At 36.5% G+C, this 19,299-nt stretch overlaps 1 non-coding gene across 1 annotated transcript; it reads right to left on the bottom strand.

The window, feature by feature from the left end:
- Positions 1-16,082: 16,082 nt before the first annotated feature.
- On the bottom strand, positions 16,083-16,159 carry Trnaa-ugc (transfer RNA alanine (anticodon UGC)). The gene has a single exon. It is a non-coding gene; the product is annotated as a tRNA-Ala (tRNA).
- Positions 16,160-19,299: the final 3,140 nt, after the last annotated feature.

Here is a 19,299-nt window from a genome sequence, read left to right as displayed (position 1 = left end):
TAGTATTGGAAGTGTTAGCATGAGCAATTAGGAAGAAAGAGAAATAAAGGGTATTCAAATTGGAAAGGTAGAAGTTAAATTATCTCTTTTGGCAAATGACATTATTTTATACATAGAAAACCTAAAAACTCCATCAAAAAGGTATTAGAACTGACAAATGAATCCAGCAAAGTTCTAGGATACAAAATCAACATACAAAAACAGTAGTATTTAAGCACCATGACAAAATTGCTGAAAAAGAAATCAAGAAAGTAATCCTATTCACAACTGTGACAAAAATGCAGTCCTAGTCACAATAGCTATAAAAATACAAAAGTAATAAACTAAGGAAGTGAAATATTTCTACAATGAAATTATAACATACTGATGAAAGAAATTCAAAGTGTACACAAAAATAGAAAAATATCCCATGCTCATGGGTAGGAAGAATTAATATTATTAAAATGACCATACTACACAAAGTGATCTAGAGATTCCCTGCAATAACCATCAGAATACATTTTTCACAGAAATAAAAAAGCAATCCTAAAATTCATTTGAAAAATTCTCTCTACAAGAGATCCAGAATAAACAAAGCAACATTTAGGGGGAAAAAAACTGAAGGTAACACAACTGAACATTCTACAAAACTATAGTAACCAAGACAGCATGTACTGTCGTAAAAACTGACACATAAAGAAATAGAAAAAAGGGGCTGGGGATGTGGCTCAAGTGGTAGTGCGCTCGCCTGGCATGCATGCGGCCTGGTTCGATCCTCAGCACCACATACAAACAAAGATGTTGTGTCCACCGAAAACTAAAAAATAAATATTTAAAACAATTCTAAAAAGAAAAAAAAAGAAATAGAATAGAATAAAAATAGAAAATAATCCACATACCTGCAACAAACTGATCGTTTTATAAAGTTACAGAGAACATACATTGAAGAAAAGACAGTTTCATCAAAAAATGGTGCTGGAACTGGAAAAAAAAATAGGGAAAGTACTTCAAGACATTGATACAGGCAATGATTTTCTGGACATGACCCCCAAACATAGGAAACGAAAGAAAAAAAATTGACATATAGTAGATATGATTCTACATATGTATAAATTGTCTTCCTGTTCTTGTACATGCTTTAGGAGTCATGTATAATTGGGATATTTCAGAAACATTCCTATCACCATTATGTAAATGGTCTGCTTTAATGGTAATTGTAGCAGATCTTTTTGTATTTCTAATGGATGTGGCTTTTTATTGAAGGAATCAACCAATCTTAACATTTGTAGTAATTGAAGAATGGAAATACTACCATGGAAGCATAGCCAGGATGGCCTTTAATATAGTGTCAGAACCATTTGGTTATACCTATTAGGGAGCATTTATTAACTATGCCACTTGAAGACAGTTTGAAAAGTTTGTGTTGAAGATTATCTAAAATATGGGGTAACTTTTAGCTTTAAATGTTATGTAAACCTACTTTAACCCTTTAATCATATAAAATCAGTTTATGGATTCATAATAGCAAGATTAGCAAATAATAAATGCCAGAGGTCACTCCTTCTAGGTACTTTAGAGCAATACCATAAAGATAATTAAAGCAGAAAATCCAGGTTTTGCTTGAGGAGTACTGCACTGTTTGGAGGCAAAAGGTATCAGTTCCATTCTTTGCTGAGGTTCTTTCTGCTTGAAGTCAGTCACCATACAGAAGAAGCCAAAGAAAGGAGTTACCTCCCTTCCAAGTAAGTGAAACAGGCCTTGCTAAATTGCATTCCCCAGTGTCCCAGTGCACTCTGCAGAGGATCACCTTCCCTCCTAAAGTTTCAGAGTTAGCATCAGGCAGTCAGGGCCTGGCTGTCACAACAGCTTCCCTATACCCCAAAAACCTTTAGGGAAAAATATAAACATATATTTGGGTATCAAGGTATTTTTGAAAGGAAGAAAAGACAGGTGAATTTATGTATGATTTTGAAATTAAAAATGCCTTTCTAAGTTGGATACTATAAAATATCCAGAAGCCAACAGATGAAAATACTGATCACTAAAACTAATTAAAAAACATTCCCTGGAGGGCAGCTCAGTGGAAGAGCACCTGCTAAGCATGCATGAAGCCTTGGGTTTAATTCCCCAGGACCAAAATGTTAATGTTTCTAAAGCAAAATAATAATAAATACTACAAATTGTCTCAAACCAAGAAAATGATTTTTAAACATGTATTATGAAGGGCTCTTTCTTAATTTACAAAAAAAACTTACATATCAATTAAAAAGTGCTGAAAACTCCAATAAAAAATAGGTAATTTGGTCAGATACAAGTACACAAATTAAAAATATTAAATAATCAATTTTACTTACAAAGAACTACAAATTGAAGCAAAAGGATACCATTTTTTAGCCTATTGGGCTGGCAAAACCTAAAAGAGTATCCAGTGTTGGCCATGGTGTGATGACACAGCCTTCTCATGTACTGTTTTGGGGAAGCAAACTGGTGCTACTTTTGCTGAGAACAATTTAGCAACACTTATCAAAATAAAAATGCACATTCCTTTGATTCACCACTTCTGTTGCTATAAAATGAACTTAGAAATAAATTCAAGATCTGCATAGCCAGGCATAGTGGCACATGCCTGTAATCCTAACTACTTGAGAGGCAAAGGCAGGAGGATCACAAGTTTGAGGCCAGCCTTAGCAAAACCTTGTCTCAGAAGAAATAAAAGAGTGACCCTGGGTTTGATCAGAAAGAAAGACAGAAAAGAGGGAAGGAGGGAGGGAGGGAGGGAGAGAGAGAGAGAGAAAAAAAGGGAGAGATGAAGGGAAGGAGGGAAGGAAGGTAGACAGACTGCATAGATGGCTGGAATTCAGTTGTAGAGTGCTTACCTAGTATGCATAAATTTGAAGCCCTGGGCTTAATCTCTAGCACTGAAAAAAAAGAAGAACTTCATAGAAATTAGCAAATGTAATAGAAAAAATAATTTAGCTACTTGTCAATAGACAACTGGCAAATAAACCTATGACACCTACAAAACAGAGTGCTACAGTTATTTTTTTAAAAATGAAGTTTGCAAGGATATTTCTAAGAATTATTTAGAGGAGAAAAAGTAAAGAAGGAAAATGATATTATTTGTATACATTTGAAATGTAAGGTGAGAAGATAGAATGTATACCAGTAGACTCACATAAGCTAAATATTTTTCTAGAGAGGGGGCAAAGCCTAGGTGGGGGAGGGCAGAATAATAACAAATTTTATGCTTTTCTAAAGTCTTGGAAGGTTATAATCATTTTTGGGGGGGTTAGTGCTGGAGATTGTACCTTGCAGGGGCTTCTGCCACCCTACCACTGAGCCACACCCCTCAGTCCTCCCTTTGTTTAAAAGATAGTATTCATGGGCTAGGGTTGTGGCTCAGGGCTGAGGTTGTGGCTCAGTGGTAGAGTGCTTGCCTAGCATGCATGAGGCTCTAGGTTTGATCCTCAGCACCATATAAAAATAAATAAATAAAATAAAGGTATTGGGTCAACTACAATTAAAAACATATCTTTAAAATGATAGTATTCATGAAGTTGATCCTCACATAGCATAATGTAATATGAAATCCTGAACAGGAGAGAATTTCTTTCCTTCTGGTTTTGACCAATATGAATAATATAACGTTTACATTGATTTTCCTTCATGTCCAAACCCCTGGGATTGCAGTTCTGGTCCATGGATTTTTCTGGCTGTCATATTTAGGTTGCAAGAAGTATCTGCTATATTGTGAGACATCTTGCTGACTGGCATATTATTTTCCCCTCAATATTAAAGTCATATGTAGCAATTAGAGTTCATCTAGATTTATTCAATTCAGCAGACATATTTGGATATTCATAATTGCAATCTCTTGTTTACCAAACTTAAGGGCAAACCCCTTGTAAATGGAAGAATTTGTAAATTTGTAAAATGGAAGAATGGATGATGGAGTAAAGGAAGGATGGAGGAAGGGATAGGGGAACAGAAGGAGCATCTTCCTGATCAGATAAATTAATTCTTCCTCTGCCTGATCCTTAAGGCAGCACCATTATTTTACATGATACCAGTTAAAGATGCAGATGTGAAACTACCCTTTAGAAGGTGCCTCTTCAGTCTGCTCATCTAGCCTTTCTCTTCTCTTGGAATCTGCCTCTAAACATCCTAGATCATCTCCCAGAGCCCTCTTGCACTCATGCGCTCCAAGGCCCAGTTTCTTTTATTTATATACATTTTTCTAATTTCCTATCTCTACTGCTGAGCCCAGAGTTTGACAGGAAGCCCTATTCATTTGTTTCCTTTTGACTAATTTTTGGCTTATACAATCCAGCCTTTGCTTCATTGTTAACATCTTTCCACAAATATATTGAGTGTCTGGGTTCCCAGCACAAATATAGGGCTTGGACCTAGTAGTCATCATTTTTTTTTTTTACCTCACATCCAAATTTTATCTACATAATAAACAACCTGTCCACTACAGACCTTTTCCCTAGTTTGTCAGCTAGGAGAATTAGAGAGGCACAAAGGTATTTCAAATGGCTCATTTAGGCATTGGATATAATTTATTCATTAGATTAACAGAAGTTCAATTTATTATGATGTGGGAGTTCAAATGTTGTCCCTTATTTTTAAAAGTACATTATAGTTGTACATAATGGTGGGTTTTGCTGTTTCATATTCATACATGCACACAATATAATGATATAATTTGGCCAATATCATTTCCCCAATATTTCTCTTTTCCCTCTTCTCCTCCCTTCCCCTGGTCCCTTTCTTCTAATCTGCTGATCTCCCTTTGATTTTTAAGAGATGTACCCATACCTTTCTTTCCCTTTTTACCACATATGAGAGAAAACATACAACCCTTGACCTTCGAAGTTTAGTTTATTTCACTTAACATAATGTTTTCAAGTTCCATCCATTTTCCTGTAAATGCCATAATTTTCTTTTTATTTGTGGCTCAAAACTCCATTGTGTATACATACCACATTTTCTTTATTGATTCATCCACCATACATAGGCTGGTTTCATAATTTGGCTACTGTGAATTTTGCTGCTATAAACATGGGCATTCATGTATTGCTACACTATGGTGACTTTAAATCCTTAGGATAAATACTGAGGAGTAGCATAGCTGGGTCATATGGTGGTTCCATCCCTAGTCTTTTGAAAAATACATGGTAGTAGTTGTACTAATTTACAATCCCACCAACAGTGTAAATAGTGTTCCTTTTTCTCTACATCCTCTCTAGCATTTATTATTGCCAAAAGGTTTATTAGAATGAGGAGCCAATATATTAAAAGGCTGGAACCACCGGTGATGGATAAAAATAACACATATGTAACTATGACAGGGGACACTTATACTGTCCCAAGGGGAATGAGGAGAGGTAGAAGTAACATGAAGAACAGTTTGTGATACTTCAACCCTACTCTCACAAATAATGTAAAAAGTGCTACATAAAATTTGCCTTGAGCATAAAGTACCACTTAATTATTTTTAAAATGAAAATATGTCTTTATAAGGAGGCCAGTATCACCTACAAAATCTTTACAAATTTATGATACATTTTTTCTAATGTGAAAATGTGGCTGTGAGCTTATTGCTAAAATTTTAATGCATTCAAATTTACAAATAATGAGAAAAGTCTTAAGTCCCTTTGGGCCTAATACCCTGCTGTTACTGTTAGGGGCATCTGCATGGGCACAATGGGGCTTATTAGAGCTTCCTGCCATAACTTACATCATGTAAGCTAAAAATGTGCATTGGGGCTACAGGGAATGATTCTGAAAAAAGTCAAATTCTCCGCATAACTTTTTCCTCATCTCAGTGTCAGTTTTGGAAACAGTATGAGAATTCACTTGATTAGCTAAGAAGTTGCCATACTCAGTAATCTGGAGATGAATTTTCAGAACTTCAAGTGTCTCACACTGGACCAGGTTGATACAGTCTTTCTAGACTGGCTTTGTATCCTCACACCAGGCCCTCCAGGTAGCCATGGTCCATGTTGAAGTACAGCTCTGCATTCTCAAGCATGGGAAAAATATCATGGCCGATCAGGTTGAGCAGTTCTGGAGTTTTAGTCAGACCCTGAATACTTACACCAGTCTGCTGGTGGCACAAGCAGTTTCGCAGCTGATAGGGTTTTTGTGACAAGTTTCCTCCAGTTTCAGTGTCTTTCAAAGTAGTTTGCTTAGCCCTGGTTTTACAGCCACAGTGACGGGGCCAGATGACCCAACTACAAATGGGGCCAAGATTTTTTAAAAAACTCAGGTAGGGTTAGGACTGCTACTTTAAGATTCTCTTCTCAGTTCCCATTTGGGAGCTTTTTGATTATTTTGTTTTTTTCTACTGTCCACCCATTACTTGGAATTGATAAATAATGAGATGAAGAAAAATAGAGGTGGAACAAATTTTTACTCCTCACACTTCAGATAGAGCCCTAATATCCAGAGTATATAAAGAACTCAAAAAATTAAACAATAAGAAAACAAATAACCCAATCAATAAATGGGCCAAGGACTTTAACAGACACTTCTCAGAGGACATACAAACAATCAACAAGTACATGAAAAAATGCTCACCATCTCTAGCAGTCAGAGAAATGCAAATCAAAACCACCCTAAGATATCATCTCACTCCAGTAAGATTGGCAGCCATTATGAAGTCAAACAACAACAAGTGCTGGTGAGGATGTGGGGAAAAGGGTACACTTGTACATTGCTGGTGGGACTGCAAATTGGTGCAGCCAATTTGGAAAGCAGTATGGAGATTCCTTGGAAAGCTGGGAATGGAACCACCATTTGACCCAGCTATTCCCCTTCTCAGACTATTCCCTAAAGTCCTTAAAAGAGCATACTATAGGGATACTGCTACATCGATGTTCATAGCAGCACAATTCACAATAGCTAGACTGTGGAACCAACCTAGATGCCCTTCAATAGATGAATGGATAAAAAAATGTGGCATTTATACACAATGGAGTATTACTCAGCACTAAAAAATGACAAAATCATGGCATTTGCAGGGAAATGGATGGCATTAGAGCAGATTATGCTAAGTGAAGCTAGCCAATCCCTAAAAAACAAATGCCAAATGTCTTCTTTGATATAAGGAGAGCAACTAAGAACAGAGCAGGGAGGAAGAGCATGAGAAGAAGATTAACATTAAACAGGGACGAGAGGTGGGAGGGAAAGGGAAAGAGAAGGGAAATTGCATGGAAATGGAAGGAGATCCTCATTGTTATACAAAATTACATATAAGAGGAAGTGAGGGGAAAGGGAAAAAGAAAAAAACAAGGGAGAGAAATGAATTACAGTAGATGGGGTAGAGAGAGAAGATGGGAGGGGAGGGGAGGGGAGGGGGGAATAGTAGAGGATAGGAAAGGCAGCAGAATACAACAGACACTAGAATGGCAGTATGTAAAAACGTGGATGTGTAACCGATGTGATTCTGCAATCTGTATACGGGGTAAAAATGGGGGTTCATAACCCACTTGAATCAAATGTATGAAATATGATATGTCAAGAGCTATGTAATGTTTTGAACAACTAATAATAAAAATTTTAAAAAAAGAAAAATAGAGGTGATTTTTCTCCCCAAAACTCATTTTCTACCATTGACCACCTCTTGCCCCACCTAAAGTCTGTGAGTATTCATGTTTTACTAGGAATGTTTTAAAAGAATTTTTCCATTAAAACTGTCTGGAAGCCCATGGTTATGGGATTAATGCCATCTAGTTGGCCTATAGAATATGTTGATAAGTGCGAATGAGAGGTAATGAATGGCTTCTTCCCATTTAGTTGAGGTCCTCCCCCATGTGCTGCTTTCTCTTCCTTCCCACCTCAGTCACCTTTTGGGGGGTGTTTGAAAGCTGAATCCTAAGAGGATTATAAAGGTAATAATGTAAGGTTTAGGTTTAAAGGTACATGAGATGATAAAATAGAGACAGGCCATGCAAGTTTTAAAACTAACTGTCCTGTACATGAAGTCTTTTATTTTCTGAGAAATTGTCTGTTGCTATTACATGTATATGTAAGCAAGCAAGATTGGGTGGGTCATCCTGCACATTCCACCTGGAATCAGAGGCATTCATCCTGTGTCCTGTGCCTCCTCTGTGGCCTCCTCTTAGCCATTTCTGCAAAGTGATATCCTTTGTCTTGTACCCTAAAGCTTTTTTGCACCCATTTTGAAAACTATAGCAGTCTTTAGAAGACCTCTTCTATGTGCTTCAAGGGGAAAGAGAGAAGGAGTGCATTCTTCAAAATCATGTCAAGACAGTGACACTTCCAGAGACTTTGGGAATGGTGTGGCTGATAAAGGCCATGTTTAAGGGGGAAATGGTACAAATGTCAAGAGTCCAAGTGTGTGCATTTACAAAATGTGATACTTCCTGACAGCTTTTACTGAGAAAGGGGGCATTCTCTGTAAGATGTTCCTGTGAATGAACTATATATTCCTGATACTTCCTCACAGCAAGAGCCCTAATTTCTCCTTTTGGTACCAAGATGGTGTGTTTGTGAAGCTGGTGCTTTGTGGAGAGTGCACTCAAATGACACTTGTAGTCTTTTTTCCCTCTCTGCCCACATCACCTCCTTCCTGCGCTTGACTTCATTGCCTTCCTGTCCCAGCAGACATCTTGCAATGTAAGCACTCTGCCTAGTGGCAGAAGATTTCTTCTCCAGGCCCTCACAGGAAACCCTCTACACCACAAGAGCAGTCAGCTTCCAGTATCTCTCGCTTGGTCTGCTGGCAGGCTTCCCTGTTGCAAATATCTCAAAGCGGAGCCTCTCACTCCAGGGTCTTCTAACTTCCACAAACCACCTCCTTTAGATTTTTTTCCCTTTCCCCTATGCCTCAGCATTCTGGTGCCTGGCTGCAGACAACATCCATGTGGCAGACCTGCCCTTCCCATGACTTGTTACTGGCAGAATGAGACCTCTTAAAATTATGTGTGAATTTTGTAAGGGAACACCTAAAATAAATAACTTAAGATATTAAAATTCATAGCTACCTAGTTTCTCAATGGAAATGTATCCAGCTAGAAAAAAAAACCCAATAAGTTCATTATTATTTTTGAACTTTTCTTTTTCAATTGTTCTGTGGATATTTTAATACATGTTTTTCCATTTCATTTCAAAAGAAGAAGAGAGTAGAATGGTGGTTTTCAGAGTCTGGAGAGGTTACAGAGTGGCTTGGGGATATAGCTCAATTGGAAGAGTGCTTGTCTAGTATGCACAAGACTCTGGGTTTAATCCCCAGCACCACACAAAAAAGAGAGGTTGCAGGGCAAGGGGCATTGTGGACGGTGTTAGTTAGTTCTAAGCACAAGATATCTCTTGTACAGCAGGGTAACCTCAATTAATGATGATACATTGAGTTCTTGAACAATGCAGATAGAATGGATATTATGAAGTAATTGATTAACTAGATTTAACCACTCCACAATGTACATATACTCCAATACTTCACATTGTACATGACAAATACATACAATTTTATTTGTCAATTTAAAAATAATAATTAAAAAAGAGAATTAACAACTCAACAGAAAAATGACTAAAGTTATAAATACGTATTTTATACAAGATAACCCATAAAGCCAACAAACTTTTTTTTTTTTTTTTTTTTTGGTACCAGGGACTGAACTCAAGGGCGCTTAACCACTGAGCAACATCCCCAGCCCTTTTTAATATTTATTTAGAGACAGGGTCTTGATGAGTTGTGTACAGCCTCACTAAGATGCTGAGGCTGGCTATGAACTGAGGATCCCCCTGCCTTAACCTCCTCAGCTTCTGGGATTACAGGTGTGCCCCACCACACCCTGTGCTAATAAACATTTAAAAAGGCATTCAATGTCATTAGTAATTGGGGAAATGGAAATCAAGCCCCAAATTAGATACAATTATATACCAATTTTAGTAGCAAAATTAAAATATGACAATACAAAAGATTTAAAAGGAGGCACATCCACAAGATTTCTTACAGATTGTTTATACATTTTGTATATGTAGCATTTAAACTATGTGTGCAGCCAATAATCCTACAGTTCTTTTAGATACACACCTGAGAAAAATGCCTATACATGTACAAAATCTCCTATACAAAATTGCTCATAGTAGCACTGAAATAGGGAAAAATCCTGGAAACAATTCAAATACCTGTCAATTGGAGTGTAGATGAATAAATTGTGGTGGTCGTACAATTCAATATTATACAGCAATTAAACTTACAGCAACATGTCATAATATGTTATAAATATGGTATTAAGTTGAAAAACATTAAGTTTAAAAATATTTCATAAGCATGATACTGTTTTATACAATTAAAAACAACTGAAATAAAAATCTGTGATTTTTAGGAATATATGTGGCTACAATGAAACAATGAAAAAGGAAATCAAGGAAATGATCAACAGTATTAGGATAATTGCTTCATGTGAGGAAGGTAGAGATGGGGTTGGAAAGTATTATACCATTATGTGGGTACAAGCTTTAATTTTGGATTTATTACATCATTAAAAATAAATAAGATCTATGAACTCGGCCACACACCATCGCTGAGCCATCCATAGCTGCTACCTCAGCAGTCACCTCCATCTTGGGACTCTGTGGCCACTGCTATAACCATCTCTATGCGGCAGCCTCTGGTCTTGGGACATTGGCCAGGGCCTAGAAGACCCAAATCAAGATCACTCATTGATTGCTGATGATCGTCCACTATTTGCCCATTTGACTGCCTTTTTCCTGCCCATCACCTGCAGCCAGACGTTCACCTGCTGCCTGACATTCACCAGCCCATGACCCGCCATTCACCCGCCTGCTGCTGCCTGGAAGTCCATTGTCAGTGTACCCAGAAGGTTTGGTTACACATGACCGCTGCCATCTTGGGACACCCAGCAGAGCCTGCAGGTTCGCTGCCATCTCTGGGCACAGGTGCCACAGTCTAGGGATACTGACCAGTGCCTGGAAATATATTGTCGGGGTAGCTGCAAGTCTGGTTGCACCTGAGGTCTTCCTTCTGAATGTGCTAGTGGCTGCCATCTGGCTGCCTCTTTGCAGGGTCATGCCTTTGTGTGAGCACATCCCTGGTGGACTCTCTGCAAGTTGAAAGGGCATTTAGATCTTGGGACTTCAGCAAGGCAGAGCCTGGGGAATCTGGAACCCAGATTTGTCAGATTGCAGCTGGATATGTGTGGGCCAGTCTGGGCCTGGCAGGCCTGTGGAAAGCCCGAGAATGGGGGTATTTCCCCCTGGGTGAGTACAGGTTGGAGAAACTGGAGAGAAAAATGTCTCTCTCCAGCTCAGTGAATCCTGAAGTGTGCAGGACAGAAGGGGCTGACTATAATGGGTGGGAAAACTGGAGGAGGTTGGGAGGGCATCTTGCTATCACCTCACCCAGCCAACCAGTCTGGCATCCACTGGACTGGAGCTACCATCAGACTTCAGACAACCCACATATCAGCAGAGAAGGGAAGCTGAGAAAAAATTTTGAAAGCCAATGGAAACAGTTGCTCAATTTTCCATTGAGACCTTCCTTTTTTTGCCCTCTCTCTCATGTATCTACCATCTTTGAATCCAAATATTTTTCATGCATCAATTTATTGAGGAATGGAATGTCTGAATAGTATATTACAGTTTTGTTGTGTATTCTTATATTTTTACTTTTAAAAAAATCTGTATATATTTTTTCTCTCACTTATCTGTCTCCCTGGATTCTCTTTCTCACTCATCTCATGCTAACAGCCAACCTCTATTAATTCCTCCTTCACTCTTACTATAATTTTTTACCTCTATCTTCTCTCCTTCTCCCTCATAAACATCACAATCTACACTACCTCTGTTCCCTCTTTGTCCATCATTTGAAATGCTAAATCCTTTTTGGAAACTTACTGTTTATATTGTAGACAATAATTGAATGAATCATTTCTGTTTATTGAAACAAAACTAGACACCTTAATAGGAGCTATTTGGTTTAAGCCGTATAACATTTGCAGTGGGTGCTGTTAATATTGTTCTCCCACTTAAAGGTGAGGTACTAGAAGCCTAAACGGACACTATAAGACTACAGGGTAGAAATTGTACTGCCTCAGATCCATACCACTAGATGGGATGACACACAAACAACATGAGAAAACAAGGGAACAAAGCACCTCAAACAAACCAAGATGTTCCAACGATAGAATCCGTAGACAACACAGTAGAAGAAATGCTGAGAAGGAGTTTAGAGGTACATAGTTAGATTGAACCTCAAAACAAAGGATGGTATCAGAGAGAAAATACAGGAAGTGAAAGATCACTTCAATTAAGAGGCAGAGATTATAAAAAGGAATCAAGTAGAAATCCTCAAAATGAAGGAAACAATAAACCAAATTAAAAATTCAATGGAAAGTATCACTAACAGACTAGACCACTTGGAACATACAACCTCAGGCCATAAAGACAAAATATATACTCTTGAAAATAAAGTCAATCGTACAGAAAAGATGGTAAGAAACCATGAACAGAACTTCCAAGAACTATGGGATAACATGAAAGGACCAAATTTAAGAATTATCAGAATAGACAAAGGCATGCAGATACAAACCAAAGGAATGCACAATCTTTTCAATAATATAATATCAGAACTTTCCCAAATCTAAAGAATAAAATGGAAAATCAAATATAAGAGGCTTATAGGACCCAAAATGTATAAAATTACAGCAGACCCACACCATGACACATTATAATGAGAATGGCTAACATACAGAATAAGGATAGAATTTTAAAGACTAAAAAAAATCAGTCTCTTTAAAAACAAAATTTTAAAGAGAGAAAAAAAATCAAATTACATATAGGGGGGAACCAATTTGAATCTCAGCTGATTTCTCAACACTAACCCTCATGCCAGGAGGTTCTGGAATAATTTATATTAAGCTCTGAAAGAAAATGGATGCCAACCAAGAATTTTGTATCCAGAAAAACCGAGCTTCAGATTTGAAGGTGAAAATAAAAACCTTCTATGATAAACAAAATTTTAAAATATTCACAACTAAAAAGCCTGCACTACAGAACATTCTCAGCAAAATATTCCATGAGGAAGAAATGAAAGAAAAAAAAGCAATGAAAACCAGCAAAGGGAGGAACAACACTAAAGGAAAAGTCAACCAAAGGAGAAACTAAGTTAAAAACCAAAAATAAACCAAAATAACCGGGAATAGAAATCAAATCTCAATAATAATGGTGAATGTTAATGGCTTAAATGCATCAATCAAAAGATATAGACTGGCAGATTGGATTTTTAAAAAAAGACCCAACAATACAACAATATGCTGTCTTGGAGAGACTCATTTCTTAGGAAAAGACATCCACAGACTGAAGGTGAAAGATTGGGAAAAAATATACCACTCACATGGACTATATCAGATAAAGTGGAATTCAAGCCAAAGTTAGTCAGAATGGATAAAGAAGAACATTTTATATTGATTAAAGGAATCGTGCATCAACAAGACATAACAGTAGTAAATATCTATGCCCCAAACAATGGAGCCTCTACGTACATCAAACAAACCCTTCTCAAACTCAAGAACCAAACAGATCACAACACAATAATACTGAGTGACTTTAACTCACCTCTCTCACCACGGGATGGATCTTCCAAACAAAAACTAAACAAAGAAACTATAGAATTCAATAATACAATCAATAATTTAGACTTAACAGACATATATAGAATATTTCATTTATCAATAAGCGAATATACTTTCTTCTCAGCAGCACATAGATCCTTCTCTAAAATAGACCATATGTTATGCCACAAAGCAACTCTTAGCAAAAAAAAAAAAAAAACCACCAGAAACACTACTCTGCATCCTATGCATCCTATCAGAACATAATGGAGTGAAACAAGAAATCAATGACAAAATAAAAAATAGAAGATACTCCAACACCTGGAGACTAAATAACATGCTATTGAATGGCGAATAGATAGCAGAAGAAATCAGGGAGGAAATTAAAAACATACTTAGAGGTAAATGAGAGCACTGATACAATATATCAAAATCTCTGGGCCAGGGTTGTGGCTCAGTGGCAGAGCTCTTGCCTCACACATGTAAGGCACTGGGTTCAATCCTCAGCACCACATAAAAATAAATAAACCAAATAAATGTATTGTGTCCATGTAAAAAAAAAATCTCTGGGACACTATGAAGGCAGTCTAAGAGGAAAGTTTATTGCATTGAACTCATTCATTAAAATAATAAAAGTCAACAAATGAATGACCTAACATTATATCTGAAAGCCCTAGAAAAAGAAGAACAAACCAACACCAAAAGCAGTAAAAGACAGGAAATAATTAAAATCAGAGCTGAAATTAATGAAATCGAAAGAAAAGAAACAATTAAAAAAAGATAAAATGAAAAGTTCTTTGAAAAAAATAAATAAAATTGATAAACTCTTAACTATGCTAAAGAAGAAAAAGAGAAAGAAAATTTAAATTACTAAAATATGTGATGAAAAAGGAAATACTCTCTCACTTGATGTTATCATAGGAACATTGCCAGCGAGACATTCTTTTGATTTCTCTATGTTATGCTGTAATAATACATGAATGTAAAATAAATTATCTCTAGATTTTTAAGTAAAAGTACATTATTTGGGATCTTATAAACTGCAATTCAGGAGACATGATTTCAGATATTTCTGAATCAGTGTTCCAAGGAATGAAGGAAAAGTGAAGCTTATATTTGGAATAAGAACAGGAACATGAGTTATGTGACCAATAGGAGATTAAAAAAAAAAGAATGTATAAACAGAATAGAAATATCCAATAATCTCTTGATATATACTTTGAGCCTCTGGGTACAATTTAATTTTCCAATCATTTAGACCATTCCAGATGTCTGTGGTCAAAGTGTGTGGGTAACTACAATTCACATTCCAGGAAGCTGCTAGTACAGCTTTCATAATGGCCTCCTGCCTCCATTTTGAGAAATACTTTCAATGTTGCTTTCACTAAAATTTTCTTTGTATTTTCATATTTCCTGTGTTTTGATCATGATTTCTTTAACAGGAAGCACTGATGATAAATCTTTGGTTTGTGTGTTGATTTTTATTAGATCTTGTTCCTTCAGACCTGGGAAGGTTCATTCCCAGAAAGTCAGGTCACATGGAAGAGGAAAAGAGATGACTGTATATAGAGAGATTAAGGCCATATTTGAGAAACAAGAAAATGGTTAGGAAGCAGGGCTTAGTCAATATCTTAATATTTTTCAACAGTATGTTCCCAGTAAGGGTTAATTGTTTCCTCCAGGCACTATACAACCATTATTTTGGTAGGAGAAATGTTTTAAAAAATAGTGACACAACATGACAAGATATTACAGAAAATACTAGCAATAGCGAGGGCAATGTAGCTCAGTGGTAAAGCACTTCCCTAACATGAGTGAGGCAGTGGGTTCAATCACCAGTACCACAAAAATATAAATAATAAAAATAATAGCAAGAGCCAGGTATGGTGGGGCATAACTATAATTTCTGTGCCTTAGGAGGCTGAAAATTGAAGATCAGCCTAGGCAACTTACTGAGACACTGTCTCAAAATTTAAAAATAAATAAGAACGGCTGAGGATGTAGCTCAATGGTTAAGTGCCCCTGAGTTCAAACCCCAATACCCCTAGACACACACACAAAGAATAGCAAGTCACGATAATAGCATCATTACTAAGGATTTTAACCAGCTAAAGCCTGATCTAAACCAATGATTTTGTCTCCATATTTTTTAAAATTTTAACTGATATATAAAAGAACAAAGACTATACATATTAATGGAATACAATGTGATATTTTATAAATTAGTTTTCCATATAAATCCTAGGACTGTTCTAGTTCAGGAAAAACTGGTGTTTTGATAGGGATTGCACTGAATCTGTAGATCACAATGGGTAGTATATACATTTTAACAATATTGATTCTTCCAATCAATGAACATGAGATGTCTTCCTGCTATTTTTGTGCCCTTTCCTCTTTAAATTCTTTCACCAATACATTTCCTTGTAGGGTTCTTTCACTTCTTCTTCTTTCTTCTTTCTTCTTTCTTATTCTTCTCCTTCTCCTTCTCCTTTTTTTTGGTGGTGCTGGGGATTGAACCCAGGGCCTTGTGCATGCAAGGCAAGCACTCTATCTACCAACTGAGCTACATCCCCAGCCTCCTTCACCTCTTTTAATAAATTTATTTCTAGCTATTTTTGTAATTATTGTGAATGTTACTGCTTTCTTTATTTCTATTTCAGATAAACCACTATTGGCATATAGTAGCATAGCTAATTTTTGCATCACACGAACTTTTTAATTTGTCTCCTAAACTAGGTGTAAGATCACTTAAGGTATTAGTTTATTTCTTCATAGAATTGAGTAAGTAGGTGATATTTGATAATTTACCAGGCACAGGGACACAATATTCTGATATAGGCTGGGCAGTGGGGCATGCCTGTGATCCCAGTGGCTCAGGAGGCTGAGGAAGGAGGATCACAAGTTCAAAGCCAGCCTCAGCAACAGTGAGGCACTAAGCAACTCAGTGAGACCCTGTCTCTAAATAAAATACAAATTAGGGCTAGGGATGTAGTTCCATGGTCAAATGCCCCTGAGACCAATCCCTGGTACCTCAAAATAACAATAATAATAATAATAATAATAATAATAATAATAATAATAATAATAACAACAACAACAACAACACCTGATATGGTCCTTTCCAATGATATTGGAAGGGGCTTTTATAAAAATGGCATTTCCAATACGTATAATTGCCAGGTTGAAGATTGTATAATTGTTGGGTTTTTTTTTCTTTCCCAAGGAGCAGACACTAAAAAGTTTGCTCTATGACCTGTGGATTTATTTTAAGGACTTTTGTAATTTTTTTATTATAAATAGAGTTTCTTCAATCATAGGAGGTTTATATAGTTCTCCAGCTTATCTCATAGTGTAATCAATGAAAAAACTAAATAAACTCTCTAGTTTCATTTGCTTTTGACTTTTAAAATCACTAATTTGACACTGCTTTGCAATATATGGTTGGTCTCCCAGTAGCTTTGCTATAGATACACCTCTGATTGTGATGCCACCTGGTGAGTTAAAACTGTTCTCTTGCAAAAATTTACTTTTTGCTCTCCTCCCCTGTTCTGTGTCTTAAATGATTAACTGAAAGATTCACTATTCCTGACAAAAGAAATTTTCTAATCAGTAACTTATCTTTGGAGTTACAGAACCCAGGACATTTGGTGATCTTCAAATAACACCAGCGTGTGCATAAAAAAGTAGATCACTATAAAATTTATGATTATCCCAGGGCCTCAACAACCTAATACTAAAATTATACCCCCCAAATCCCTATAAATGCTTTGTGCCCACAACCCCTAAGAAAAATGCCTTTTTTTAAGGATTAGAGTTCCCATCTTACAACTGCCAGCTTGTTGTCTATAAAGATCTTCTTCCATCACTTTATCTCTCCCATTATTGGCTTCATTAGGAAGCAGTGGATCTGTACCTTTCACATTTACAAAAGATCAGCCAGTGATGATTTTATGTTTTTTCATCATTTTTCGTGTATTATAATTGTACATATTGATGGGATTTGTTGTTGCATATTTGTACATATACACAATATAACAATAAAATTTAACCAACATCACTTTCTAACATTTCTCCCTCCTGCTCTCCTCTCACCCCTTGGTCCCTTTCCTCTACTGATCTCCCTTAGTCAGGTGACCCACCCCCACCATTCTTTTCCTTTTTCTTCTCTAGCTTCCAAATATGAGAGAAAACATATGACTCTTAACCTTGTGAGTTTGACTTATTTTGCTTAACATTATAGTCTCTAGTTCTATCCATTTTCTTGCAAATGCCATAATTTTATTTTTCTTTAAGGCTCTATAAAACTCCATTATGTGTGTGTGTGTGTGTGTGTGTGTGTGTGTGTGTGTGTATGCCTTTTTCTTTGTCCATTCATCCACTGATAGACACCTAGTCTCGTTCCATAGTTAGGCTATTATGAATTGTGCTGCTATAAACATAGGTATGCATGTATCACTGTAGTAAACTGCCTTTAATTCTTCAGGATAAATACTGAAAAGTGGTACAGCTGGGCAGTGTGGTGGTTCCATGCCTAGTTTTTTGAGGAGTCTCCATATTAATTTCCATAGTGGTTGTAATAATTTATAATTGCACCAACAGTGTAAACATGTTCCTTTTTCTCTACATGCTCTTGAACATTTATTATTATTTGTGTTCTTGATAACTGTCATTCTGACTGGCATGAGATGAAATCTAGGTGTAGTTTTGATTTGCATGTTCCTAATTGCTAATGATGTTGAACATTTTTCCCTGTATTTGTTGACCATTTGTATTTCTTCTTTTGAGAAGTGTCTGTTTAGTTCATTTGCCCATTTATTAATTAGGATATTTGGTTTTGTGGTGTACAGTTTTTTGAGCTCTTCTATATTCTAGATATTAATCCTTTGTCAGAACAGTAGCTAGCAAAGATTTTCTCCCATTCTGTAGGTTCTCTCTTCATATTCCTCATTGTTTCCTTTGCTGTGCAGAAGCTTTTTAATTTGATGCTGTCCCATTTATTAACTTTTGGCATTATTTACTGAGTTTTAGGGGTCCTACTGAGAAAGTCATTGCTTGTGCCTAAAAGCTTGAATGTTGACTCTAGGAGTTGCATAGTGGCTAGTCTAATTTCAACGTCTTTGATCCATTTTGAGTTGATTTTTTACAGGGTGAGAGAATAAGGATCTAGTTTCACTCTTCTACATATGGATAGCCAGTTTTCCAAACAACATTTATTTAAAAGATTATCTTTTCTCCAATGTATATTTCTGACACCTTTGTCAAGGATCACATGACTGTATCTGTATGGATTTGTCTCTCTGTCTTCTATTCTGTACCATTGGTCTAGGTGTCTGTTTTTATGCCAGTACCATGCAGTTTTTGTTTCTAAAGCTCTGTAGTATAATTTGATATTAGGTATTGTGATGCCTCCAGCAATGCTCTTTTGGCTTCAAATTGCTTTGGCTATTCTGGGTCTTTTATTCTTCCAAATGAATTTTAGGAATGTTTTTTCTAGTCCTGTGAAGAATGCCATTGATATTTTGATGGAGATTGCATTGAATCTGTATATTGCTTTTGCTATTATGGACATTTAAATAATATTAATTCTGCTTATCTGTGAACATGGGAGGTCCTTCCATCTTCTGAGGTCTTCCTCATTTCTTTCTTCGATGTTCTATATTTTTCATTGTAGAGGTCTTTCACTTCTTTGGTTAGATTTATTTCTAAGTATGCT

Source organism: Marmota monax, unplaced genomic scaffold (assembly GCF_021218885.2).
Source record: "Marmota monax isolate L192 unplaced genomic scaffold, Marmota_monax_Labrador192_F-V1.1 WCK01_AAM20220418_F8-fsc00258, whole genome shotgun sequence".
In the NCBI taxonomy this organism is placed as follows: Eukaryota; Metazoa; Chordata; class Mammalia; order Rodentia; family Sciuridae; genus Marmota; species Marmota monax.
Note: the sequence above shows the minus strand (reverse complement) of the source record. Positions and strands in the feature narration are given on the sequence as shown.